The sequence below is a fragment of the Tamandua tetradactyla genome, chromosome 20 (genome assembly GCF_023851605.1).
Source record: "Tamandua tetradactyla isolate mTamTet1 chromosome 20, mTamTet1.pri, whole genome shotgun sequence".
NCBI lineage: Eukaryota > Metazoa > Chordata > Mammalia > Pilosa > Myrmecophagidae > Tamandua > Tamandua tetradactyla.
Window position 1 is genome coordinate 25,417,550 of NC_135346.1, and position 27,185 is coordinate 25,444,734.

General features: G+C 38.2%; 1 long non-coding RNA gene across 1 annotated transcript in view; it reads right to left on the reverse strand.

Annotated features, from left to right (window-relative positions):
• LOC143664495 (uncharacterized) overlaps positions 1 to 27,185 on the reverse strand; it is a 173,926-nt gene that overhangs the window by 29,004 nt on the left and 117,737 nt on the right. Inside the window, exons 3-4 of the long non-coding RNA XR_013166445.1 lie at positions 16,103 to 16,179; positions 86 to 259 (exon numbers count right to left, since the gene is read on the reverse strand). This is a non-coding gene — a long non-coding RNA (uncharacterized LOC143664495). The remainder of the gene's footprint in view (positions 1 to 85; positions 260 to 16,102; positions 16,180 to 27,185) is intronic.

A 27,185-nucleotide genomic window follows, 5' to 3' on the forward strand; every position in this document is an offset into this window, starting at 1 on the left:
AGTACAAATAAAGAAAAATTACTGGGTTGTGGCATGTTGTGTGCATTCATTTATTTATTCAACAAATATTTTGTTGAATGCTTACCAGATGCCAGGCATTGTAGCAGGGACTGAGGACACAACAGATGCTAAGACAGTATATCGTCCCGTATAGCATTTTCCATGATTTTGCAATCAGGCCTCACTTGAGAAGCTTATATCTGGTGCTAGAAGTTAAGCTTGGTGTCATTTTGTCCCTTGTTCTCTGGAGGAGTTGCTTCTGTGTTCCAATGGTTTATGAAGCATAATAGAAAATTAAATAAAATGCAATGTTAGAGTCTGCAAGAAGGTGCCAATATATACTAAATGTCACATACTTCCCTCTTAGATGAAGTTTATTTCATCCTATGCTCAGTTTTTTTAATACAGTTTTTGGTAAAATGAATTTACTCAGAATGAAGAATCTTTTCTCTTACTTAGCTAAGAAGTTACTACTAACCTTTCTATGTTCACACAAGTACTTATTGAACATCTATTAGCGCAAGATACTATAGATGCTGGGATATGGTGGCGGTCAAGCAGATAGGAGCCCTTCCATTATGGAGCATGCCTTCTATTGGGGGATTCAAACTAAATTAGTAGAATAATAGATTAATTAATTACATGTTATCATTTAAGTGTCCTAAAGAGTAGATGTCGTTTAGGAAGGCTAATCAAGAAAACTGTCCTTGAGAATATTAAATTCCATCTGGGAACCTCATGTTTGAAGGCTGGGGCAATGGTGTTCAGTATGTAAAAAATTCCTAAAGTAGGAGCAAAAGCTTATTATGTTTGAAGATAAAAGAAGTCCAGTGTAAGGAGAGCAGTGGGAAAGGAGAAGGGGGTAGGAATATGTCAGGAGATGTCCACAGAGGCCATTTCATCCGGACCCTTGTAGACAATGGTAAGGTATTTGGATTTTATTCTGAGTGAAATTAGAAGTCATAATAAGAGGAAAAATCTATTAAAAATCTACATGACAATCGGATGGTATTTGGGAGGGCAATAATGATTTTCTAGGACCAAAATTTGTAACAGAGGTATAGGACTAACTAAATTACACTAATTATAGTATTAGAATGGAAATTTTTTTTTTTTTTAGAAATCATTCCATTCTACATATGCACTCAGTAATTCTTAGTATCATCACATAGATGCATGATCATCATTTCCTAGTACATTTGCATCGATTTAGGAAAAGAACTAGCAAAACAGCAGAAAAAGATATAGAATGTCAATATAGAGAAGAAAATTAAAATAATAATAATAATAAAAAAATATATATATATAAAAAAAGAAAAAGAAAAAAACAAAAACAAAAGATACAAACAAACAAACAAAAAAACTATAGTTCAGGTGCAGCTTCATTCAGTGTTTTAACATAGTTACATTACAATTAGGTATTATTGTGCTGTCCATTTTTGAGTTTTTGTATCTAGTCCTGTTGCACAGTCTGTATCCCTTCAGCTTCAATTACCCATTATCTTACCCTGTTTCTAACTCCTGCTGGTCTCTGTTACCAATGATATATTCCAAGTTGATTCTCGAATGTCGGTTCACATCAGTGGGACCCTACAGTATTTATCCTTTAGTTTTTGGCTAGACTCACTCAGCATAATGTTCTCTAGGTCCATCCATGTTATTACACGCTTCATAAGTTTAGTCTGTCTTAAAGCTGCATAATATTCCATTGTAGGTACACACCACAGTTTGCTTAGCCACTCGTCCATCGACGCACATTTTGGCCGTCTCCATCTCTTTGCAACTGTAAACAATGCTGCTATAAACACTGGTGTGCAAATGTCTGTCTGTGTCTTTGCCCTTAAGTCCTTTGAGTAGATACCTAGCAGTGGTATTGCTGGGTCGTAATCCATTCTGCCAGTCTATGTATTTTGATTGGGAAATTCAGTCCATTAGCTTTTAGTGTTATTACTGTTTGGATAATATTTTCCTCTACCATTTTGGCTTTTGTATTATATATATCATATCTGATTTTCCTTCTTTCTACACTTTACTCCATACCTCTCTCTTCTGTCTTTTCGTATCTGACTCTAGTGCTCCCTTCAGTATTTCTTGCAGAGCTGGTCTCTCTTGGTCACAAATTCTCTCAGTGACTTTTTGTCTATAAATGTTTCAGGGAACTGAATGACAATATGAAGCACACAAATATACGTGTTGTGGGTGTCCCAGAAGGAGAAGAGAAGGGAAAAGGAGGAGAAAAACTAATGGAAGAAATTATCACTGAAAATTTCCCAACTCTTATGAAAGACCTAAAATTACAGATCCAGGAAGTGCAGCGCACCCCAAAGAGAATAGACCCAAATAGGCGTTCTCCAAGACACTTACTAGTTAGAATGTCAGAGGTCAAAGAGAAAGAGAGGATCTTGAAAGCAGCAAGAGAAAAACAATCTGTCACATACAAGGGAAACCCAATAAGACTATGCGTAGATTTCTCAGTAGAAACCATGGAAGCTAGAAGACAGTGGGATGATATATTTAAAATACTAAAAGAGAAAAACTGCCAACCAAGACTCCTATATCCAGCAAAATTGTCCTTCAAAAATGAAGTAGAATGGAAATTTTAATAGTAAAACTAATAACTATACTCGAGTCTGAAAGAAAAGCTAGACATATTATGATTGCACAAAAGAACCCTAAGAGCTATACCCCAAATACAAGAGCACGTGAATAAGTAGCATGAGACTGCCTTTGACAGTTAATTTCATATGTCAGTTAACCATGCTACAGTGTCCATTTGTTTGGTCAAGCAAGCACTGATTGCTACTGTGAGGATAGTGCATGGATTTAAATCATTAGTCTGATGATTGCATCTATGGCTGATTATATCTATGATCAAAAAAAGGAGATTGCCTTCAGCAATGAGAGAAGACTCATCCAATCATTTGAAGGACTTGGGAGAACTGATGATTTCTGTGGTCTGAAAGAAAAGTTTCTATCTCTGTGTTAGCAAGTCAGCTTCTTCTGGGGAATTCATTAAAATCCTCATCAGATGGGCCATGGTGGCTCAGCAGGCTGAGTTCTTGCCTGCCATGCCAGAGACCCAGGTTCATTTCCCATTGCCTGCCCATGCAAAAAAAAAAAAAAAAGTCCCCATCAGAGTGCCCAGCTTGCAGCCCACCCTACAGAATTTGGATTTGCCAATCCCCACAGTCATATGAGGTAATTTCTATACTAAATCCCTTAATATTTGCAAATGTATCCTGTCAGTTCTGTTTCTCTGCAGAACCCTGTCTAATACACTGTGTGTAAAAAGATTTGAATCTTTAACTTTCTCTGGTGGGCCAGAGAAGTCCACCATGAAAGCATGGCAGGTAACCCAAATCATGCATACTAGTATAGTCTGAGTCTCTGCTGCAGATAATTCCATTAAAGGAGAGTCTGCTATAAACATGGAATTGAAAAGGGCTCAGCCAAAATAGTGTGGGGTTCCAGTGCAACTCTAGAAAAAAATTGCGTTATTGCTGTGATGTCAGGAGTGGGTAACCAGTTAAAAAGATTAATTTTTCAAAAAGTAATCTTTCCTACCTTGAATGGTGTAATAAGTATTATCTGACTTGTGATTTCTGGTAATCACAAGAAATTTCCATAATATATAACTATATGTAAATATGAATTCTGTAAAAAAAATTGACTGTATGTGGTTTGTTCAAACAAACACATGGAATTTTTCTCATATTAGAGAACTAATTTATGAATGACATTCCTTAAGTGATCATTTATGATCTCCCATATATTGCCAATGCCCTTGGTGTCAATTATTATAAATTAGTAAGTACTGAATCAAATTTAATCTTTCCCCTTCTTCCAGGGGACACATTTAATGCTTGTTGCTTTTTGTGACAAAAGAAGCCAGGCTATTAAATCTTAATGCCATGGGTGAGCCTCACCCGTGTAGGTCTGCTGTTCCATCGTAAGAAAGGACTCAGATAATATTGGGGCCAATAAAATGGACATTTGCTGCTTTGAGAAATGCAAAAGTTTGTGGCTGTATCCACATTCAAACATGTTTCCAATTAATAAAAGTTCTTCATCCTATCTATACTGTATAGACCTGGGATTTTGTTATTTAAAGGAAATTATAGAAGCTTAAGCAAAAGCCCTTTTTGTGGAGTTCACATCTCTAAGAATAGGCCCTTATTCCTATAAAATGGCAAAGATGTGAGTCCTAGACTGGAGGGAGACTGCTGAACTTGACTTTTTGTGAGCCATTTTATTTCTAGCTCAGATTCTCAATGCTTTTTTGTTTGGCTTGGTTTGTTTTTTTTAATCTCATCTGTGTTGAGATGCACAGTTTCATCTGTTCACACCTGGATAACCAGCATATTGGCTGTTTAGAAAGCTGATACTTCTCTTTCCACATGGGACTGGAAGCCTACATGCCTAACAGGCCAGGTGCCAGCAAACTAAGCAAAAGATTGGCCAGGAATTTAAACCTCTTTTATAATTGCTTAGTACAAATGAAAACTACTCTTATTCTGTTTGTGTTAACATTTCCTCTGTAATCTTTTGACAAAACTTTTTCACGTATTAGATGTATAATTTCATTTATAAATCCACTAGGACAGATAGAGTTCTGCTTCAACATTTAGCTAAGAAATTCCCAGGAGTGATTTATGGAAGAAAACATCCAAGAATATCTGTCTTAGATCATCATGAGAGACTTAAAATATTCCTAAAATCCACATTCCTATACAAATATTAAGTTTACTTTAAAATCTGATCCTTGATTTATCCCCCACTGTGGCTCTCAAACCAATAGCCTCTGGTTCTGGGTCATGGGGATCATGAGAAGAGCCTAGGTCAGCCTCCATAGACTTAATGACCTTTAACATCCACACTGCAGAAATCTAATCACAGAAACTGACCCTTACACCACACTTTCCAGATAATGGAGACATTTGTTTATGTGTCTTGTATATGTTTATTTGTTCATGAATACAGATATGTATTACTGTGCAGTGATGAATGTAAAAGAGACTTGGTCCCTCCTTTAATGAATTTTATAGCTAATGAGAGAGATAGACAATTGAAAATTACAAATTAAGTAAAACTGCAACTGTGATAAGGACTTTTAGTAAGAAAGTTATAGAGTGTATGAGACTATATGTAATAGTGAGCTCTAAACTACACTGCCAAGGAGGTAAGAGTTGACTTCGGCATGTAAGGGATGTCTTAGCCGAGAACTGAAAAATGTGTAAGAGTTGACTAGGGAAGGGAGGGTTGCTGGAGACATGGGGGACATTTTCATATGGCAAGGAGCATGATTCTCTGCAAACAAGACCAGTATAGAAAGCCTAACTAGGAAGTGGAAGAGAATGGCAAAGGTTGAGGTTGGAAAGACAGACAGGGCCTATTTTTTCAGGTCCTTTATGCCATTTGAAGGATTTCAGTATAAGGCAATATCAACAATTTTTATTGCTTTTTATGTGTCAGGTGTTGTTCTAAGTAGTTTACTTGTGTTTACTTACTTATTACAACTACCTGTTAAAGAAAGTGCTATTATCATCATTTAGTTGATAAGTAAATTCAGTCCAAACGAGTTAGGAATCAGTGAGTGGTGGAGCCAGGTTCTATCTGCAAAGTCACCTCTCTCCATCTCTACTCTACACTGCCTCCAAACTAGAAAATGACAGAAGTCAGTGTGTGTGGCCCACTATTAATTGTTCAACTTCTCTGTGCTCATTTTCTCTGCAATGGACTCCACACAACAGCTTATCTTCTTGTGGGAATGAAATAAGTTAATTTACAAAAAGTATTTAGAATAACGCTTGGCGCATAGTGAATGCTACATGTTACTAATTATCATTGTTTCTGTTATACTCTTGGAAATTGAATTATATAAAGCTGAACTGCCTGACATGATCAAATAGAAGCTTTTTAAAGACTATTCCACTGCAACAAGAACACTGGATTGGAGGGAAGCCAAGCATGAAGCAAGAACACTCAGGAGGTTACCATGCTGGCCAGAAGAAAGAGGGTGGTGGTGTGGCCTAAGACTGAAAAACTGCAGTGTGAAATCAATGGAATGAAGAAACACAAAACTCTTAGGATTTGTTGATGAGTTAACCACGGGAAGAAAAAGATGGAAGTGTTGAGAAAGGTTATTCTGGCTGGGCATGGTGCTTCTGTGCTGTGAGATAGGTAATACAGGTGAAAACAGATTCGGGGAGAGTGATCACCTCTACTGAATTTTGAATTTTGAATTTGCTGAGTTTGAGGGCTTGTGATACATTCATGTAGAAATATATAAGTACTTCTTTTTCCTACCTTGTCTGATCCCAAAAAGAGAACTTAAAGCTACTGTGGTGGTTTCAAACTGTATAAACATGCTCTTAAATCGAATCCATTCCTGTGGGTAGGAACCCATTGTAAATAAAAATCTTTTGATGAGGTTACTTCAGTTAAGATGTGACCCACCTCAATCTTAATCGTATTACTGGAGTCCTTTATAAGAGAATAAAATTCAGGCAGAAAGAGAGAAAGCCAGAGAAACCAAAAGAAGCAAACAACGAAACCAGGAAGACGGGAGAGATCAGCAGATACTGCCATGTGTCTTGCCCTATGGCAGAGGAGCCAATGATTGCCTGCAGCTGGTTTTCAGGAAGAAATGCATTAATGCCTTGGTTTGGACATTTTCCCCACCTCAAAACCATGAGTGAATAAATTCCCATTGTTTAACCTGGCCCCTCTCATGGTATTTGCTTTGAGCTGCCTAGGAAACTAAAACAGCTACTTATAAGACATGAATCAATAAGTCTTTCTGGTACACAGTACCAGAAACTTCAGGAGATGTTTTACATGACTTATTTCAACAACATTCCTGTAAGTATTTACTTTACAGAGAAGCATTCACCTTCCCTGGAGCCTCTATAGTTAGCTTCACTCTCATACCTCCATAAAATTTGGTCACAAACCAAGTGTAGCTTATCAGGTTAGTTTCTTATACAGAGCAGTGAACACGTGGTGCTCACAATATAATGAAAAAGACATACTTTAAATGAGTGATTTCACTAGCCTTGAGTGCTATGGAAAAGTGTAGTATGCTACAGGAATATGTAATGAGGAAATTGAGATTCATCTGTGGGATAAGGAAATCAGGAAAGTCCTCTTTGAGAAAGTGACACGAGTTGAGACCTGAAAGACAAATAGCATTTAGCAATATGAAATAATTGGTTGTGGAGTAATCCAGTCGGAAATATTGAGTCATGTGAAAATTTGGCTACCACAGGGGTTATGGCATATCAAGGAACTAGAAGAAGGTCAGTTCAACTGGAGTAGAATTTTTGAAAAAGGACAAATGAGGCTGAAGAGGTAGGAGGTGGGGGGACTGGTTCATGGCAGGCCTTGGCAGCCACCTGAGGGATTTTGCACTTTTTCTTGAAGACAATGTTGGTAAAATAACATAAAAGATTTCATACATTCTAGGTAATTACTCTGCCTGGGAAATATCTTAACTCCTTCTTAACTTGTTGTCATTTTGAAATATGCTATTTTTAAATATGATGCTCATGCCTAATACCCTTAATGGAAGGGAAAAAGTGGCAATCTACAATTCCTGTGGCTATCTATCTGTCTATCTATCTATCTATCTATCCATCCATCCATCCATCATTGTATGCATGTCATCTGCTCTTTGAGATTTTGTTTCTTTGATTCTGCTATTTAAAGAAACAACTCTAGTCTCTGCTGTGGACTCTGGTCCTGATCAAACTGCCACTTATAGTCCTCTGTCCCAATTTCTGTAATTCTTTCCAGGTTATATCATATCACCACTATCAATATGATGTGGGTCCACTAAATATGTTTGTTTTCAGTCAAAAGAGGAAAACGCACATCTATTTAATTGGAATATTTTGTTCTCATGGCAGCAAATTTCAACCTAACTGGTAAATGTGGTTTTAAATATTCTGAAAACAATGTTGCATTTCAGTCTTAAATGTCTGGTAGAAGTCTACACCTCGCTAACACATATTCAAAACTACACACACACACATACACATGCACACAGCACATCCCTCGCTGTTATACTTCAACTATGCTCCTAATCTCCGTGGAGAGTTTTGTCAAAGTGTAATCAACCCAAAAAACACCATCCTGGCTATGACAGGAATTGAGTATGCATCAGCATGAGCTGTGAAACAGTCATAGGAATGAGCATTTATGTTACTAAATGCTACAAATGTACAGGCCTCAGATTTCATTTCCCAATCATGAAAAATCCTACAGAAGTATCCCTGTTCATGTAACAGCAACTGAAATGTGTTTTAAGTTCCAGTTATTTATATAATTCTCAACACAAAAGGGTATCTGTTGAACTCAGTCTTTACATTTTCTCAAGTACTGACACATTTCTGAATGCTAATATTCCTTAAAGTCCTCCTTTGAGAATATAAACCCCATTGTTAGCCTTCATTTTTGATAAGCTAAGAGACTGTCTTCCCCACCCTCACTTTACACCCATGCCCCCAAGCTCAAAATAAAGCACAGTTGGACAGGCCACAGTGGTTTAGTTCAGCAAGCAGAGTTCTCGGCTGGTACCTGCCCATGCAAAAAAAAAAAAAAGCACAGTTGATAAACAGATGAACATAGGGATATATTTTTTAAAGTATTTGTGAGTATTAATGTCAACATAGAAAATCTGAGTTCTATGGCCTTTGATGGCTCTAAGTAAAAGAGTGTCTTGAAATTAATTCTTTTAACCCTGAAAACTTAAAATATCCAGACTCTGAGTCCCGTATATATCTCTGAATCTTTTTATCAGTTTGCAACCCCCTTGCCTTGATAGTCACTCATGAACAACAACAAAAAAGTAGGGGTGGGGGGACAGGTATTTGATCTGTGGTTAACAGAGCTGTTAGTGTTCACTATAATTGAATTCGTGGGTATTTTCTATAGAATACTTTCATACTCTGCAGAAACAGAGCTCTGGAGCCTGGACATATCTGACAACAGATGCAGCATTGACCAAGGAGGAGAGTGAACATGGCTGGCATCTTCCAGATGCTTAATAAAGGGAGACAGATATGACTCACCCTTCAGTATTCACCTGATTCTGATGGAATGCTGATGGGATGTTAATACAGAAGTCTGCTCAGTTCCATTGGTCCCTAGACTCATATGCATTCATAAGAATTCCTAACTGAGGTGCAAAATTAGGCATCAATATCTAACATTTTATCATTAGACATGAATGGAAAATAGGCTCTGCTGTAATCTAGACCAGAGAACTGACCATAGATTTGGATGGCCAAGGGTAAGTTATGAAACTTGCTTTCATTCCCTCCTTTTAGGCATTGGTGCTGTAGGCCAGCCTGCGGAAGGTCAGTCTGTAATGGAACCAAAAGGTTCCATCTCACTCCAGAGGAAGCTGGAACCTGGCTGAACCGGTTCCCAGAGTGGCATGCCACTACAGCATCGCCAGTGTTCATTATCTGGCTGGTCAACCTGTAGATTGGAAGGGAGACATGGCATAATGAGCCATCAAGACTCAAAGAAAACTCTGAACCCCCAGGCCTATTGCAAGCTGTGCTATCTTTTCTGAGTAGACTTGGTGCCAGCATTACAGAGCAAGTAATGCTAGTGCCTTTGTCTCAGGATAGATAAAAAGATAACTTGTACCAAGTGGCATATAATCAGAACACTCGTTATGTTACCTTCTATGAGGCTGTTTCATTACTGCCTTCTAAGCCATCCAGTATAACCTCTTGGGTTCTCAAGATCCACATCTCTTTCTACAGTATAGGAATGGATATGCCTTGAACCCAAGACTATTGATCTCTCCATGAATCATGACTCTGAGTTGGAACAGATCCACTCTCATTCTGGAACCCCTCTATGATTCAACTTCTTGCTGAGCCCCTCAGTGACAGGAAATTATGTTTCTTCAGAGAATGTCCACTCCACCTTTGCCAGAATGGAGGAATGGCCTCACTTAATGCTGAGCCATAGTCAGCCACATTTTGGCACTACCCAGATCAACTATAAATCCTCATTCAAATGTTTGAAAATAGCTATCATGACACCTTTGAATTCTTTCTTCTACAGACTAAACTCTAGTTATTAATTTGTTTGAAATCAAGGGCTAGCAGTCTTAGTTAACAGATCAAAACAGAAGTGAATAAACAGCAGGAAATTCATGCCTCATGAAAAGGACAATTTGAAAGAGAAAAAAATGAAACCAGCACAGAAAATACATTCTTAAATTTCTACATTAATCTTTTTACACAATCCAAGGAGGTTCCTAGATGCTCCAGTTGTAGGGTCATGTCTTAGGACCTGACCCAGCTGAGTACAACCCAGAAAGTGAACACAGCACCAGACCTACTCTTGCAGATGGGAGGGCCCTAGGTCAGGTCAGTTACAGGAATAGGATCCACACAGCCAAGAATTTGAGGCTGCATGGGGGAAATCTAAGAACCTGTGGCTGCCCTGGCTCTGGACTGAGATTTTGAAACAATACCTACATTCTTGGGAGGTTATGAGAGGGAAGCCAACGCAGACCCACTCCTAGAGGGACTAAGCTACTGAACAGGCTCTCAGAACTAAGACTTAAGGCAGGATACAGAGATCAGTGAGGTAAACCAACACATGATTTAGGATCAGAAACCACAGATCAGGCAGATGCCTAGTCATCAGCCAGGCCAAAACTTGAGAGTGATTTGAATCGAAATCCCACAAGGCTGTGCTGAGAATGGATAAATTCCTGATTCATCAAGTAAGAAATTCAGAAAAGAATAGCTTGAAGGTGATAGCTATCTGCGGCAGTAAGAAGAAAAGGCGTGCAAAATTTGGGAACAGGTCAGATAAATAGAGTAAGGGGAGAAATTATTTCGTTCCTTGTATTTTCCTGTTTATGATTTTAATAGCAAATTAAGGTCACACCATGTTTCTAAGTAGGGATAGACTTCCACAGTAATGCCCTAATTTGGTAGTTCCTGAAGCAGGTTGTGCATCACAATCACGGGGGAGCTTGTTAAAAATAAAGTCATGCAGGCACCCAACAAGGTCTATGGTGCAGAATCCCAAGGGGCCCAGAAAGCTGTGTTTGAAATGAGCTCACACAAGGCTAGGGCTGGGAGCCGTTCCCTATCATACTAGGGGATGTTACAGAAAACTCAGAAGGAATAAAATATTTCAAAAATTGAAAAACATCACCCCGTGATTACTGTGTCTGCCATATGTAAAGTCTGAAATGGTTAGTCTACCAGTGTCTCATTCTCCCTCTGTCTTTAAGACATACCCATATCTTTCAGAATAAACTTCCTACTTAATAATTTCTGAACTGAACTGTTTAACTCAATTGTTAAAGTGATTATTTGAAATTTATTCAGTTTATCCCCAACTAAATAAATACGTGCTGTTAATCAAACAAATTCATTGTGAAAAGGTAAAAATGTGCTCCGTATTAATTTCAGTGTCAATTTTCAGTCACCAACAAGTAAATACCCAGCATAAGTTAATCATTTAATCCACAGTCCCCAAAAGTTCACAATTGAATAAATCAAAACCCCAGCAATGATAGATTCTTGTAATTATCTTTATCAAGTTAACGTCTGTGTATAATTACCCACAATATAGATTATGTGAAAACAGTGAGCTCTGGGACTGCTTCCCAAAACAACAAGCGCTTTATCTTGTAAATTAATAACAACAATTTGCACTTTACAGATATTTTCATCCATTGGTTTCATTACAGGGATGGATTAATTTGATCATAACATAACTTCCTGGAACAAAAGCAGTATCCTTGGAATCAAAAAATCCATTTAAATCATTTTCATAATGAGGACCTATTTTTATGTAGTTTCTTTGAAAATGTGTCTTTCATTTGTAACCTTATTTCCTCCCTGCACTAAGAAGTGGAGGGGAAAAAAAGTCTCTGGAAAAAAATTCATTTCATAGCTTCATATCTATCTCTTGTTGGAGAATAGTACCACAGGCCAATCCTCTGAAGACCAAGGTTCTATCCACACCACCACCCAGCAAGTGGGAATGGAGTAGGGGACAGTTCAGAGACCACAGAAGTCCCATCTACTGCATATCTGTAAACTGATTATTTCTACTACTGAGTCACCACCTACAGTGGCCCTTCTAGGGCTCTCAGAGAAGTTCTACTCAAAAACATCCTCTTCCCCCAAATCTTTCCTGAGTGCTAAGGATTAGGTTCCAATCTCAATATTTGATATCTTCTTTCCTCTTCAGATCGTGGAGGTTGACTTTTGATGGATTTCTTGAAACCAGAAATCATAATTCCATGTATCACCTACCTTGGCAGGAAAAGATACATGTTGTTCAACCTAAAGGATTCTTGTTAGAGCTAGGATGCTAAGCCCAGCAGCTGAAGATAAGGCTTCACATGCTATTCAGGAGAACTGCAGGGCTACCCAACAGTTCCCTCTCCCACTCATGAGCAGGGTGATCCTGCTCTCAGCATCCATCCTCTCAGGCTGCCAAGGAAAAATAAATCAGAAGCTGGAGTGGATAGCAGGAAAGCATAGAGTCCTTGACTTTGGCAACTTCCACCAAGTTTTTTGTGTGAGTCTGTTTTATTGTTTCTTAAAAAACTATTTGGAGCAGCGAGTTCTTCTGAAAAGTTTTGCTAGTATTTGTTTTCTATTGCTACATGATAAATTGCCCCCAAACATAGTGGATTAATAAACATTTATTATCTCACAGTATCTTTGGATCAGGAATTTGGGAGCAGCTTAGCTGGTGGGTTCTGGCATGAGGTTTATCATGATGTTTCACTCAAGATATTGGTCAGGGCTGCAGTCAGCTGAAGGCTTGAAAGGAGCTGGTGGGTCCACTTCAACGACAGTCCCCTCATGGCTTTGATAGAAGGTCTCAGTTCCCCACCTCATGGCCCTCTCTGTAGGGTGGCATGAGTGCTTCTGTGACATAGCAGCTGGCTTCCCCCAGAAATAGAATAAAAGGGACGCTACAATACTTCATATCTCCTGATGTCAAATGTCACACACCTTCATAGTACCACATTCTATTGGTTAAAAACAGGCCATTAAATACAACCCACACTTGTAAAGAGGGAAAATAGGGTCTACCTTTTGAAGGGAAGAGTATCAAGTTATCTGTGGTTATATTTTTATACCACAACAGGGTCTTTTCCAGGACCTTGCCATATTCTGCAACGCCTGTGTTAACATATCAAAACAGCTCCTAAAGTTGATCCATTTTCTAAACTGAACATAATGCTGATTCCATGCATGCCATACAATTGGGCCATACTGAAGGCGAGGCGTTTAATTACTTGCACGTTTTCAAAAATGTCTTGAAATCATTTTTACTGGCAATTTCAGAACAATTTGAAAACAACAAAAAGGCTTAAACAGTTGTGCTCTCAGGGAGTTTGGCGACCCATTAGACTTGTGTCTGAAGAGTTTCAAAGTATATGATAACATTGAACAGTCAGCCTTCTAATCTCCTGTTCTTTATTTGAACATGTTCAGTTTTATAGCTTTCTCCTCTCTGCTGAGCTGAAATCAATGTATTGACATCTTGGTGGGAGAAACGGAAGAAGAGCCAGCTAAGGTATTCCCTGGAGAAAAAATTAGAGAGAGGATGTGTCTTCTGAGTTATATTGTTCAGGACTCTTGAAGTCAGACTCCGCTAAATATTGTCTCTGTGGGCTGATGGAGAAAGCATGCACCTCTGAAGGGATACACATGTTTGTACTTATTACATTCTCTACTTAGATCATCCACGAGGCTGGGTTCGGTGAGTTAATATAGAGAAAACTCTCTCTCTCTCAATCTTTCTCTAACACACATGCACCTACTCACATACACAGCCTTAGCTAATATATCAGAGGGCATCTGATAACACCTGTTTCTGTTTAATTACTAAGAAAATTAATTATATTAAACAAAGGTTAAAATGTCAGTTTCTTATGAGCTAATCTGAGTGTTACGTATAATTAATAATCAACTTATACTCACCACCCTGTTTTATGAAATAAATGAGCAAGAGCCCTTTTAAAATATAATCACGGCAGTGCACCAGTGGCTCAGTGGCAGAATTCTCACCTGCTGTGCTGGAGACCCAGGTTCAATTCCCTGACTCTGCCCATGCCAGAAAAATAAAAAAGGAAAATTATAATCAGCCTTGGGATTTGAGTGGGGGTGGGGGAAGTGCATTATTCACCAACCACCCTGTTTTCAGAATCCTCACATTTATACTTACGTTACTTTTCTGAAAAGTGAGTAGTAAGTAGACGGTCCTGTTTGTGCGGTGACTGTATTCATACTGATTATATTTAATGGGTGTTGAGAGAGACAGGTCATAAGCAAGAGAATGAAAATTATCAACAATCTGTAATCAAACGGCCTTTTAAAATCTGCTCACAAATACTGACATTTCTTTGGACTCCAAGATGGGAACAAGGATCTACAGGAAGAATGCTGTCATTCCCTCCAACCCATAAATTTTTCAGGAGGATCTACTTCCAAACCTGTGCCAAGCACTAAACAAACATCGTCTCAAGAAGTTCGCAGTCTACCTTGGATATGGCATATGCGCAAGATTCACAGGAAGAGCATATCTGGACACCCAGCTCAGAAGGCACCAAGGGAGGGTAATCTAATCTGAGTGCATAGGAGGAGTGAGCAAGGCCTAGCAAATTTACATGAACTGGGATCACAGAATCTGATTTGTTCCCTCCCGTTGGGAACATTGGAACTTTTCCTGTTTATGGGTTTACCAGAATCAAAAGGAACAACCCCAACCACAGTTAAACAAGAGGAAATGTAGCATTTTGTATCAAGAGGAAACATAGCACAAGAATGTTATGATGTAGGAAGTGGAGACAGAGTTACAATTTGCAGTGATCTTAGCTGTTGTTGGCAGTCCCCTTTCTTGTCATTGCTGCATAAAGAATCCATAAAAAGATATAAATCAAATAATCCTGAGTATCATACTTCCAGCATTCAGAATGTAGTCAAGAACTGGTACTCTTAGGTGAAGTGAACACTCTTCAATCTGAAAATCCCAACATATTCTTTTTTTGTATGTGAACATACTCATTTCTACAGAACTACACAACCTTCACTCAAAATGGTCAGTCCCAGCATAGGGTACATTGGCTGCTCCAGATGCTAGTAAACCCAGAGGGGTTGGTGAAATTAACTATTACCTTGTAGCAAAAACTAGAATTGGTTCCTTTCCTTACAACATCAATTGGTGCTTAAAACCAACACAGGAGAGGATGGGAAATTAGGATTAACAAGAAAAAGGCATCTGTGTTATTTTAGTGAAACATGAGCTCATTTATTTTGGATCATTGCCCAGTGCCATTTCTTTGGTTAAAGACACCTGATCCTATTAGGATAAAAGGTGGTGGAGGTGCCATTCCAGAAGTTGTTAAATGTGTGTGTGTGTGTGTGTGTATGCTAAGCCTTGTAGTCTATCACAGAGGGAAAGTATATTCCAGGCAAAGGGAACAGCATATCCAAAGCAGAAAACATGGGTTATTCCTAACTTTAGGCAATTATTTTCTCTGTAACATTAAAATCTGGTGAGAAGTATCAAAATATGAGGTCAGAGGGGTGAACAAGGGCCAGGACATAAAACATGTTAAGAATTGTGGATTAAGTTTAACTAGTCTAATTAAATTAGATTATTAAGAGTGTTGTAACAAGTTCCCTAAAGGGAAGGAGCTATTGCACAATTTGAACACTAGACTTCCCTGGCTAGATGTTTGAAGCTTTCCATAGAGGTTCTCTCTCTTTTTTTCTTGGTAATTGAGGAAGAGAGCTGATAGGCACCGAGTTAGTGATTTTGGCCCCTGAAAAACCTTATGTTGTCCTAGTAGGATCACAAAGAAAGAATCCCAAATAGTAGTTTGCGTTACTGTCACTCCTTTCTCCTCTAAGGAGATGAAACATTCTCAACACATACTATGTGTCTTGCAGTAGCACAGCCCTAGGAGGAATATACATCCCCACCTCGCTGCTGCTGGGCTCGGCTTTTTTTATAGGCTTTGGCCAACAGACTGAGTGAGCCCAACGTACACCACATCAGACCCAAAGCATTAAGTGACCTTGCTTGTTACCGTCAGCTCTTTTGCTCATTTTTCCTCTGCCAAAAGAATGGCATGCCCCAGATTGGTCTGCTTCTTTCGACTGGGTCCTGAAATGAAGAAATGAGGAAATATGAAGCAGGGTTTTAACTGTTGAGCCAGAGTGGTCAGCATGGAATGTAAGTGAGAAATAGATATTTGTTGGTGTAAGTCACTGAGATGGTGGAGTTGTTTGTTACTGAAGCATAAACGAACACTAAATCTCTAATTGAGTTCTTTAGGTTTGATTTCCAGCCAAAAAGGGAAAAAAAAACAAACAGGCAAAGCAAAACAAAACAAACAAAACTTTCAAGTATATATGCCTAGGGCTAAGAAAAAATTCATCCCATGTGTTAATTCCTATGATTTGGTAACGGTAGCCTGGAAGGCTGTGGCGAGAATGTTTTTCTAGTCATCTCCCTCCACAGCAGGGAAAATCGGCATGATCGATTAGCGTTGTCTGTCAGGAGAGTGGAATTGAGAAAAGATGACTTCTGAGGGTCAGGAGTCTCAACTTCTGCCATCTTAGTGGACTTTCATAGGAAGAAATACTAAGTTTTCCCCACCATCCACTGCTTTCTCCTAACATCCTCCTTTCTCACTGGAATCTCACTACTCTGGTTGCAATATTTGAGAGCGTGGTAGGAAATGAGGCTGGCATTTCCCCCCCACTGCTAGTAACAGAGTTCACGGTCACCGTAAATTGACATGTTTTCTGCACGGATGACCTGTCCATGTGCTTCCCCTTTCTGCCACTGCTTTCTATGTTTCTGAAAGAAATGGTCAGTTTTACTGACTAATCAGTTTTACACAAAATACATACCACTCTACACAGAGCTGAAGAAAGTAGTGGGTGTCTTCACAAAAACCCATTCCAGTCCATTTTACTAACTCACTCACGGTTAGGCGGGGATGCGAAGCTGTGGACTAGGGACATTTTCATGTAGTAATCAGGCATTAACACCGAACATATTCATATTCCTTCTGAAGATCCACCCTCCAACAACCCTTCTCACATTGTTGCAGCGCCATCTAGAGGTCACTATTAATAAATACCGTTTCCCAAGCCTTTCCAATGTGCTATTGAGGGTAATATTACAAATTCAATGAGGTGGTTAAAAAGAGGGGAAAGTCATTTTTGCTGTGCATCTCCATATGCCAGGGGTCTATTCGAGGAGAGTGAATGCTTTACTTCACCTAACAATATAAGAAACTTTTTATTATCCCACTATACAGATGAGAAAACTGGACTCAGCGTGAGTTATTTGTTCAATCAAGAAGCAGGGCTAAGATTCAAAACCAGGTCTTATTCCAGCACTGATTCTCCTTCTGCTATTCAACACTTCCAACCCTTGATTGGATTTAACACACTTAGATTTCAGGAATTTCTGTTATTCCTCAGCAAAATATGTCAACTTCTGTACAGAAAATTTGTCTGTGTAAGACCCAAAATCATTCCCTTTGAATTTTATCTCTGCTTTTCCACATCTTTTTCCCGTATGTCCAATATGTACTATATAAATATTTATTGAATGAATAAATGACTAAATATATGAAATGTTTTCTTCCTTGCCTTTTTTCAAACTCTTTCAAAATTTGCTTTCTCAGAATAGCTATGCCACTTTCTCATCATGTGAAAGGTCTCACCCAGCCCTGGGAGTATATGCCATGGTGGCATGGAATCCATGCATTTAAGGGTAAATGTATCCAGCTTTAAGATTAATTAGGATGTTACCTATGTAAAAAGAAACCCTAAGCAAACTTATTTTCTACAACAAAGTAGAAAATTGTCTGAATAATTACTTTTTAATTTCTTTCCTTTTTGAGCTGGATTTAAGGTACACCTATAACTTAATGTGCATTGTTCAGTGCCATGTAGTTAAGCATTTTATACTTATTTTTTCTAAGACTGTATGCACTGACTCAGTAAGAGTGTGAGTTCTGCTAGAATATGTATTAATTTTTAAATTAACCCCCTAATTTCCAATACAGTCTCTTCAACTATCCTTATTGAATGTTTGACCAAGGATTCCTACCTCTCTCTAGCTAGTGCTTTGAAATGAGTACTAATGACATTTAAATGTTAAAAGGGGGTGAAAGAATGAAGACTGCTTTTTCTCAGAAGGTAACTATTGAGTTTCTACCATATCCCAGGAACCACGTTGTGTGACAGGGCACATGGTCTCTGGCCTCAAACATATACTTTCATGGAATAAACGGAGAATTACAGTGCAGTTTTCTGGGCCAGCAGAGGCTCAGGGGTATCCTATACTCTGAGGGAAGGCAAAATGACTGAGTGCTGAGGTCTCTAATTACTGTTTCCTCCTCAAGCTATGATAAATGCTATAATGCAATTATAATACATATTATAATGCAATTACAATGAATGTATGTTGAAATGAACTAAATCAAATTTCCCCTTCCCTTCCAGAAGCTCATATATAAACTATGAAAAATAAGAATGCCTTTGTTTTTTTTTAATTCAGGGCTTCCTGGTAAATTATTCATGGAGATGTTTCAGAAGATTTTAACCCATAAGAGTCCTGAAGAAATCCTATATGCTATTCCCTACCCAAATGACCCTTCTGATCTGATAAATGGACCTTTCTGGAAGCGGCTTTAAAATATTCATAGGCATTTAAGGTAAAGTAGCCCAGGGACCTGGTGAATCTGATGTTTCTTCCATTAAATGATTGAAAGTTGATAATGCTAATTGAATGTGATTTATAGCATCCACACTGTGTCCTAAATTATTTCAGATAAACATGTGGCCCCAGCCAAAACTGTTTGTGAATGCTGTTGTTTCAGAACCAGAGACATCCCTAACCTCTTTCTTCTCCTGCTGAGTAAGTTCCCCGAGAGCCTGGTCTATGGCTTTCTTGTTTAATACCATGGCCCTGCTTCCTGCCCGAAAGCAGGATGCAGACAAGCATCTTACATGTCATAGGATGGATGAATACTTCATAGTTGTCATAGGATGCATGAATATTTATTTCATAGTTGGATACATGCAATGTTCTAAAGTTTTTTGACTGTTCACATCACCCTTCATGTGGACCAAATTCATCTTTTTAACTTAAATTGTTTGCTTTGTTGTTGACTATTTTCTATCATGCAAGTAAAACATGTTTTTATAGAAATACTAACAAATAAACAAAATTTTAAAAATAAAAATTCTACTACCTAGTATTAACATTTTGCTATTGGTCTTTTTCAAAGTTTTTAAATGCAAATATACATTTCTTGGAATAAAAATGTTTTTCTGATTCATTTTGTAATTTGTGTGTTTATGAATATAAAAGAAATATATTTCATGTCATAGGTATACAAATAGATTCTCACAATGGTTATTTAATAGCCCATTGTGTATATCTCATAATTTAATTAAACTTACTTATTGTCAGACATCTAGGTCATTTACAAATTTCTGATATTTTTGTGATAAACATCTTTATACTTATAACTTCTTGTCTTTATTCCTATAATATGCTTATTCTTGTATTATATTCTTGGTTTTCTGTAGTAAAACAGTAAGAATTTTACTGGACTGCAGGGAAAGACCCTTTGAAATGTTCCTAATGGCTAAAGCTAAATTTCTCTCTAGAACAATGCCAAATCTGGATATTATAATTTCATAAAACATTCGCCCATATGATTAATGAAAGCGTTTTTTGACACACTCACTTATTTTCTGTATTTAGTGAACAGCAGAGTAATTCTGTGAAATCTGTCTATGTCTAAAAAAGGGAGAATGTATCTTAGTTAAGAAGTGAGTTCTTGAGCCAGATTACTTAATCCCATATCCTGGCTCGGCTACTCAGTATTTCTATACTTTAACCAAGTTAAATAGCTTCTTTGTGCTTCAGTTTCCTCATTTGGAAAATGAGGATAATTAAATAATACTCTGTTTTAGAGTTGTTCTGAGGGTTAAGTGAATTGGTCCATATAATGGATTTAGTACTAGTAAGTAACTTGTACCTGGCACAAATACGCAATCAATAAATGCTACACATTCTCTTCTTTTTCCTGCAGACACAACTAAATGAATTTTTCGGCCTCCCTCACAGTTAGGTATGTCCATGAAATTGGAATGAGAGCTGCATTAGTGTGTGTCATCTACAAGCCCGATCCACAAATACATTTAAAACACGCATCTTCATCAGCCAGCTCAATAGAGGTGGCTCCAAGGTCCAGACCAAGTGGAACCACGGAATGGAAGGAGCCTGAGTCCATGAATGGCTATAGGGACAGAAGCCCACCTCCCATCAAACCATGTCATGCTATCATTACATCAGTGAGAAATAAGTGTATACTGTGTTTCATTTTAAATTCGTTGTTGTTGTAGCAGTTACCTTTCTGCGCTAATAAGGTTGCTTATTATTATCTTCTTATCACGTTATCACTGTTTGAAAGAAGACAGAATTTTAACCTCAAAATATGAAAAATGGATAGAGGAAAGGCTGTCAGGACCAAAACTTTGCTGCCAATAATTCACAACTTGATAATATATGAATCCAAGTGTCATGTGTCTGTCTGGAATGCATCCCTTTCTTTCATTATATTCTCCGTTTTGATGCCAGGCTATCCAGATTACTCTCATTACAAAATGATGGGTTTATTCATCTTAAAAGCACAGATTCCTCATATTCCCTTTTAGCTTTATCAGTGAGCACTGTTTACTTACATTTACTGAAACACTTAGGCCATAAATAGCAAAGTACTAGCCAAGAAGATCCAGGAGGGAACATCCTTCAGGGAAAAGAGAAATATTCAAAAGAAAAGCCATTGCATTAAAACACACACATGCACACAGAGAGAAAGCTCCCCATAATAGTTCCAAAATGTGTAAAGCAAAGTCATGCCAAACAGAAATATATTTCCCAGATTTTCCTCTTGAGGACCATAGACATGAAGAAAAAAAAGAAAAGCTCAATTTGGGGCATTACGCATTCTGTAAAAATGCTATTTGCTACTGAAAGAAGAGAAAGGAAGAAAAAGACACCAATGATAAATACATATTTGGCATATATATGTGTGCATGCATGTGCATGCCATTTGCCATTTTATGAGCATTAAAACAAAAATTTATTTAGTAAGCCATGGAGCATTTTCTACATGCTTTATTTTCTAAGGTTCGATCTTCCAGTTGAGACTAGTTGAAACATTTCAGAGCATTTTGACTCTCAAGGGACTATAAGACATTAAGTAACACTATCAGTTGTGTTTTTCTAAAAATGGAATTAAATGGCTATCCTCTTACATTTGCATTGTGCTTCATAATGTGTCCTGTATTGTGACCTAAAATTCAGAAGTTAAAGTGCTTATCTTGGGTAATATGGCTAGTGCCACAAGGTAATATCAATAATCACCATTAACTGAATTTTAGTCTTCAATTTTCCCAATGGATTTTTTTTAAATGGCCAAAGCATCAGCAATGATAAGGCATATCAATGTAACAGTCTGTCCAGTTACAGATATGCCTGAAAGAGAAACGTGTGTATTGGGATGCATTTGAATTTATTCCAGCTTAAAGAATAGGAAAACACAAATGAATCTCTTAACAAGCATTAGATTAAACATTTTTTCAATAATTCCAGTGAAAATACCTGAACTATGATAGGTTTGCCAAGGCTCACCATAATAGCATACTTGTTTCAGATAAAAATCAATAAAACACATTTCTAAGCTAAGAAAATAATTTGGCCAATGCTTTTGATCTCTTAGAATATGATTTAACCTCTACATGTGTTCTTGAGTAACAGCTACATAAAACTGTTTATATATTTAACTTCCATTTCCCATTAATTTTCATTATTCCAAATGAGAGAAAATTCTTTAGAAAAAGAATGGTTAAGAGAACTTTTTATAAAATCACACAAATATAACAATGTTGTAAACTTGTGTCCTTAAAAGAAAATTATACTCTCTTGAAAATGCATTAAAAGATTCAAAACAAAGCACAAAATAAGAAAAAATTCAGTGTAAGAACTGAAACATGTTTCTGTCTCTTGTTGTATAATCTTTCTGCTTAACTGGATAAACAGAACAACCGAAAGAGGTAGAAATGCCTTTCAGTTCTAAATTAGTTTCACAAATGTGCATTGAATATCATCTTTGGTAATAAGCATGCCAGCAGGAAACACAGTTCACCCCAGATGACTCAAATGAAGACTTTACTAAATAGCTACTCATGGAGGTGAGGGCAGCAGGGTTAAGCGTATGAAAAAAGAATGGGGAGAGTAGGTAAATCTTTCTTTCCCAAATTTGAGCAAAGGGAAACACCAATAGCCAAATAGAAAAGTTCACCATAGTTAAGACTGACATCCAAAGCTAAAAAGAAATTTAGCTTTGCTTTGATGTCTTGGAAGCTCAGGTTAGAGAAGCCAAGGTTAAAGAGATGTGGTCAACTAGATCAACTCCCTCATCAATATCATCACCATCACCATCGTCATCCTCTTCCACGTAAAAATACTCAGCCTTCATTGAGTGCCAAGGGTCCCACAAGGTTCAGACTAACTGTCAGGTGTTAGAAGAAGAAAGGGGAATGATGAACCTGAAGTCAGACAGAACACCTAAGAGGCAATAGAAATGGGGAAGACACTGACTGTGTGGGCCAAGGCAGACTGAGGGCCAAAAAGGGAGGCATGGGAAGGTGGGACCTGGAAATGCAGTACGGGATCCACAGATGTGATGAGTGCTGGCAGTCAGTCAAGGCCAGAGAGCAAAGAAGGAGACAGATGTATCTCTGAGGGTCTAATCCAGATGCCCAGAAGAATAGCTCTTTAGAACAGCTAAAGAGAAGAAGAGCAGGTTAGAAAAGGGAATGAGGAAATGATGAGCATGTTTCTAGTCTGACTGAACCTAAGAACTGGGGCTAAATGAGACAGACTTGGATCTAAGTCCTAGATCAGCCCCTTATTGATGGTGGGAAACAAGGCAAGACTCTGAGTCTGCATGGCCTCATCTGAAAAAATGTGCCAATCTTAGTTACACCCCCGGAGAGTTATTTTAATGCCTTTGCAGATAGTGAACACTCAAAAACGCGAGTTGTTACTGTTTTTATTGTTTTCATTATTATCATTTCATTAATGCTTCACTTTCCTAGGATCCGCAAAAGGAGGTTGTGCCTTTCCCTGGTGTCCCTTAGACATACTTGCTAGTTCCCTTTGTTCTATCCACTTCCTCAGTGCCTTTTACCTCCAACTTTTTTGTAACATTCATGTCACCTCTGATTTGCTTACTCAATCCTCTTCTCTTTTCTAAACTGACAGCTCTGTGAGAACAGGGTCCCCTTCTGTCTTGTCCACTATGCTATTCCCAGTATCGGTACAGTACGTGGCAGAGGACAGGTGCACCGTCAGTATCTGTGAAGGAAGGGAGTGAAAGGTAGGCGTGGTGACCTGGACTGAAGGAACAAAAAGACAAAGTGACACAGCAATGGAGAGTGATCAGGAGGGAAAAGCTGTTAGGAGACTGCAGGCCCAGGATGTGGGAAGAGAGTAGAGAACTTGATGCAGCCCTACAGCTCACACGCAAGGGCTTAAGTCCTTTCTAAAGGGAGTCTTCACTTACACTTCCCCCAATCTCAACTCCTACTATATTAAGTTTCTGTACAGCAAAGAAGATCTCAAATGGACTTTTAAAAATATTCTGAATTTGTCATTCAAATATGTAAAATGTGACATCGAATCATAACTTTTCAGGATGACTGTTACTCACTGAAGTGCAACGCACATTAGCATTAAGCACTATAAATTTCCTTTGGATGCAAAGGCCCAATTTACTGCTTCACCTGGAATGAAACCTGCACTGTAGTTTATGAGCTTTCCTTAGGATTTACTCCAAATAAGAGAAAAGGGAATTTTATTTAAAAAACAAGCAAATAAACAATGGAAGTTTTCTTCTCTGGCTCATCTCCAAAGTATTCAAATTCTTTCTTGTCATTCCTGTACATTTCTCTTTGTGTCCTGTTTTTATTTTAACTAATGATAATGATGCTTCATTGATGGCTGCAACAGCAGAAGCTTCCCTCTAAACCAAAATGTTCTTTTAAGCCATGAGGGAGTTTCTAAAGGTAGATACTATGTCCTGCAATTAAGAAATAAATGGATTTTGCACCATGATTTATTTCCATAGATTTAGAGTCAATGCTGAAAAATTTAAATAGTTGCAGTGATCAACATAAAAACTCTTAAATAAACTCGTGTTCAACAAAAATGAAGTTAAGTGTAGATGAAGGTAGCCTTCTATTCCTTCCATCTATTACCCTCACCTCCACCCAAAGGAAAGGAAGCAGATGGGCAGTCAGACCCAGAACCAGACACTGGTGGGGGTAGAAGAGAGATGAGGGAGAAGGCCTTAATGTGAAATAGCATCAGCCTGGGCTTGCTGTTGGAACTCTGGACTAGTTGCTCCAGCTCGACCTGCTCCTCTGAAGTCCAAAGCAGTAACATTTCCATACCTTGGGGTTCCTCCAGTTAACTGAACAGTAAGAAAAAGAATGAATGACAAGGTCAGAGGCCCTGATTAAGATAATTCTCAGCTGCCCTGAAGGATTAACATTAACTGCGGAGGGCAGAAAATCCCCACTGTTCATTTGAAAGAAACTGAAATTTTGCAAATTCAAGCAGCTCTTTAAAGTAATAGTTAGCAGTGCCAGCTTTGGAATGAGCCACTTACTTAATCTCTCAAGCCTCAGATTCTTCAACTGCAAAACGTGCCTATGATCCCTCCCTCAGCGGGGCCCATGGGTCCGCATCCAGCACCACACGCAGCACGCTGCAGACTCTCGGCATGTTTGACTTTTTTTATTTTATTGTCCTCAGCTTATCTTCTAAGTGGCCTTTGGAAGGAGGACCTGGGAGGTCACAAAACCCTTGGTTTAATGTGCGCCATCATGAAACAGGACAGATTTCTGCAGTTAGGGAAATCGTGAACTGAGAAAGAGCTATTTTATTGACAACACACACAGTTGGGATAAAGAAGTTAGATTAGAAACCCATAAGTCTGGTAAATGGGAGGATTAATAAAATTCTGTTTCCTTCTAATTAATGCCAAATACAGTTCTCTAAACATCCCATAAAAAGAAAATCAGAGGACACTGAAAAAAATAAAATTAGATCTCTCTCATTAATCCCCCTCCCTACCCACCAGCCAAGGTGAAATGAGAGACTGAGGTTTCTGACTGCCTCAACTTGAGAAGCCTAGGGTTTGGAGGAAAGTCTTAATTCATATTCCTTGTTTTGTTTATTGAATAAATTTTTATTCAGTGCTAGAAAAACAATAATGAGTCAAAAAGACATGGTCTTTGCTTCATGGATCTGATAGTCAAATGGGGGAGTCAAATATATAGCCAATTTTTTTTTTAATTAAGGCTTAAAATTTTTATAAATAAAAAGAAAAATGTAAGATTTCCAAAGGAAAAGATTGATGTATTAAAGTTATTCAAATTTAGATTGAGAAGGCCTCTCTGGAGAAATGCAGTAATAGTCTCTCCTTTCTTAGCATGGATGCTCCCAAAAGCAGACCCTGGGATACAAGCTCACATGTGAGTAGTTTATTTAGGAGTGAGGATGTGATACAGATTGATGGAGAAGCAATACAAGGTTATGTGATAAAATTTGCCACTTGTCCAGTAGGCAACTTGCTGCTTGGTCCCACAGACCAGCTAAGAAGCCATATGAAGTGCTTCTTGCCACCATCTGCAGGAGGCAAGAATAAAGAAAGCATTTGTCTATGGGCTTCTCTCCCACAAAGGTTGCATTATGGGTGCTACTTTCTCCAGCCTCCAGGCTGCATTCCAGTGAGTGTCTCGTCGGAGCGGCAACCAGGCCTACCCAAAACTTTCAGGGAAGTCCCAGGGCAAAGCAGGAGGTGTGCAGTAACCCATTCCCACCTCTCCCCCCCCCCCCCCCCACCACGCAAGGCGCTGTCAATCAGCACCTACGTGAAGCTGGGTCCCAAAGCAAGGGCTGGAATTAGAGGAAAGGCCTAAAGAGCCCCATGTGATGTCTAAGAGGATTCAGATGCATCTCCTGTCTCTGAGCCATCCTATCTCCTTCTCAAGGTTCATCATTCAGAAAGCTTTTAACATGTCAATGCCAGACACCAAAACCTATTCCCTTTTATCCACAAAAGTCCAAATTCTCAACAAGACAGTGAAGGTCTTCCCCACTATTTTTATATGGAAAGATTTAATACATGGTATGCAAGACAGATGAACACTGAATATGTAAAAAAAAAAAAAGTCTGTTCTTGTTTTCTATTTGACATTAAGTATGGTTTAAGGTGATATTTATAGTTGCCAAGTTGACAGGGGGTAGACACAGGAGTCTATGAAGAAGAGAACAACTTATATGTCTCATGAAGTGTTTAAACGTCTTCATCAGTAGGAAAATAGTGTGATAAATTACAATAAAATATTAATCAGCCATTAATAATGATGCTTCAACAAAATGTTCACAGCCTGGGGAAGTACTCATGATATAACAGTAACAAAGCAGAATCACTATGTTTTCATCCCTACATTTCTTTTCTTCCCCTCAACTCTTGTTTGCAGTAGGTATGGGGGAATAATAGGTGGGATGAAAGGTGGTCCTAGATAAAAGATAATGAAGAGACAAAATGTTTATATTGTTCTCTCTGCTTAGTAGTTTTGTAGAATAAGTTATAGATTGTACAATAAATATGTTTTCTTTAATATTGGAAAAAGTTAAATTAAGATTGTAATTATAAAACAAATGCTTACTATATTAAAATAGGATGAGAATCCATCTTTGCGATAGTTAATAGTGGAAGTGAATCTGAAAATCAGAAATACTGTTCTAAGTTTATTCTCAGTAATTACTTGTGAAATCGGATAATTTTGTGTACTCTGGCTTTCTCTTCTCATCACAAACTCTAAGGAGTCAAAACCACTGGAGCAATAAACAGACGCCAATCACTAAATTTAAGAAAGAAACGTCTCAGGGACCACAGTGAAAATTTCTAGTGTCAACATATTATTTCAGGCCATCCCGCTTCAGTTATTTAAATCAGTAAATATTTTGCTGATGTTCATTCAGATTCAAGACACTAC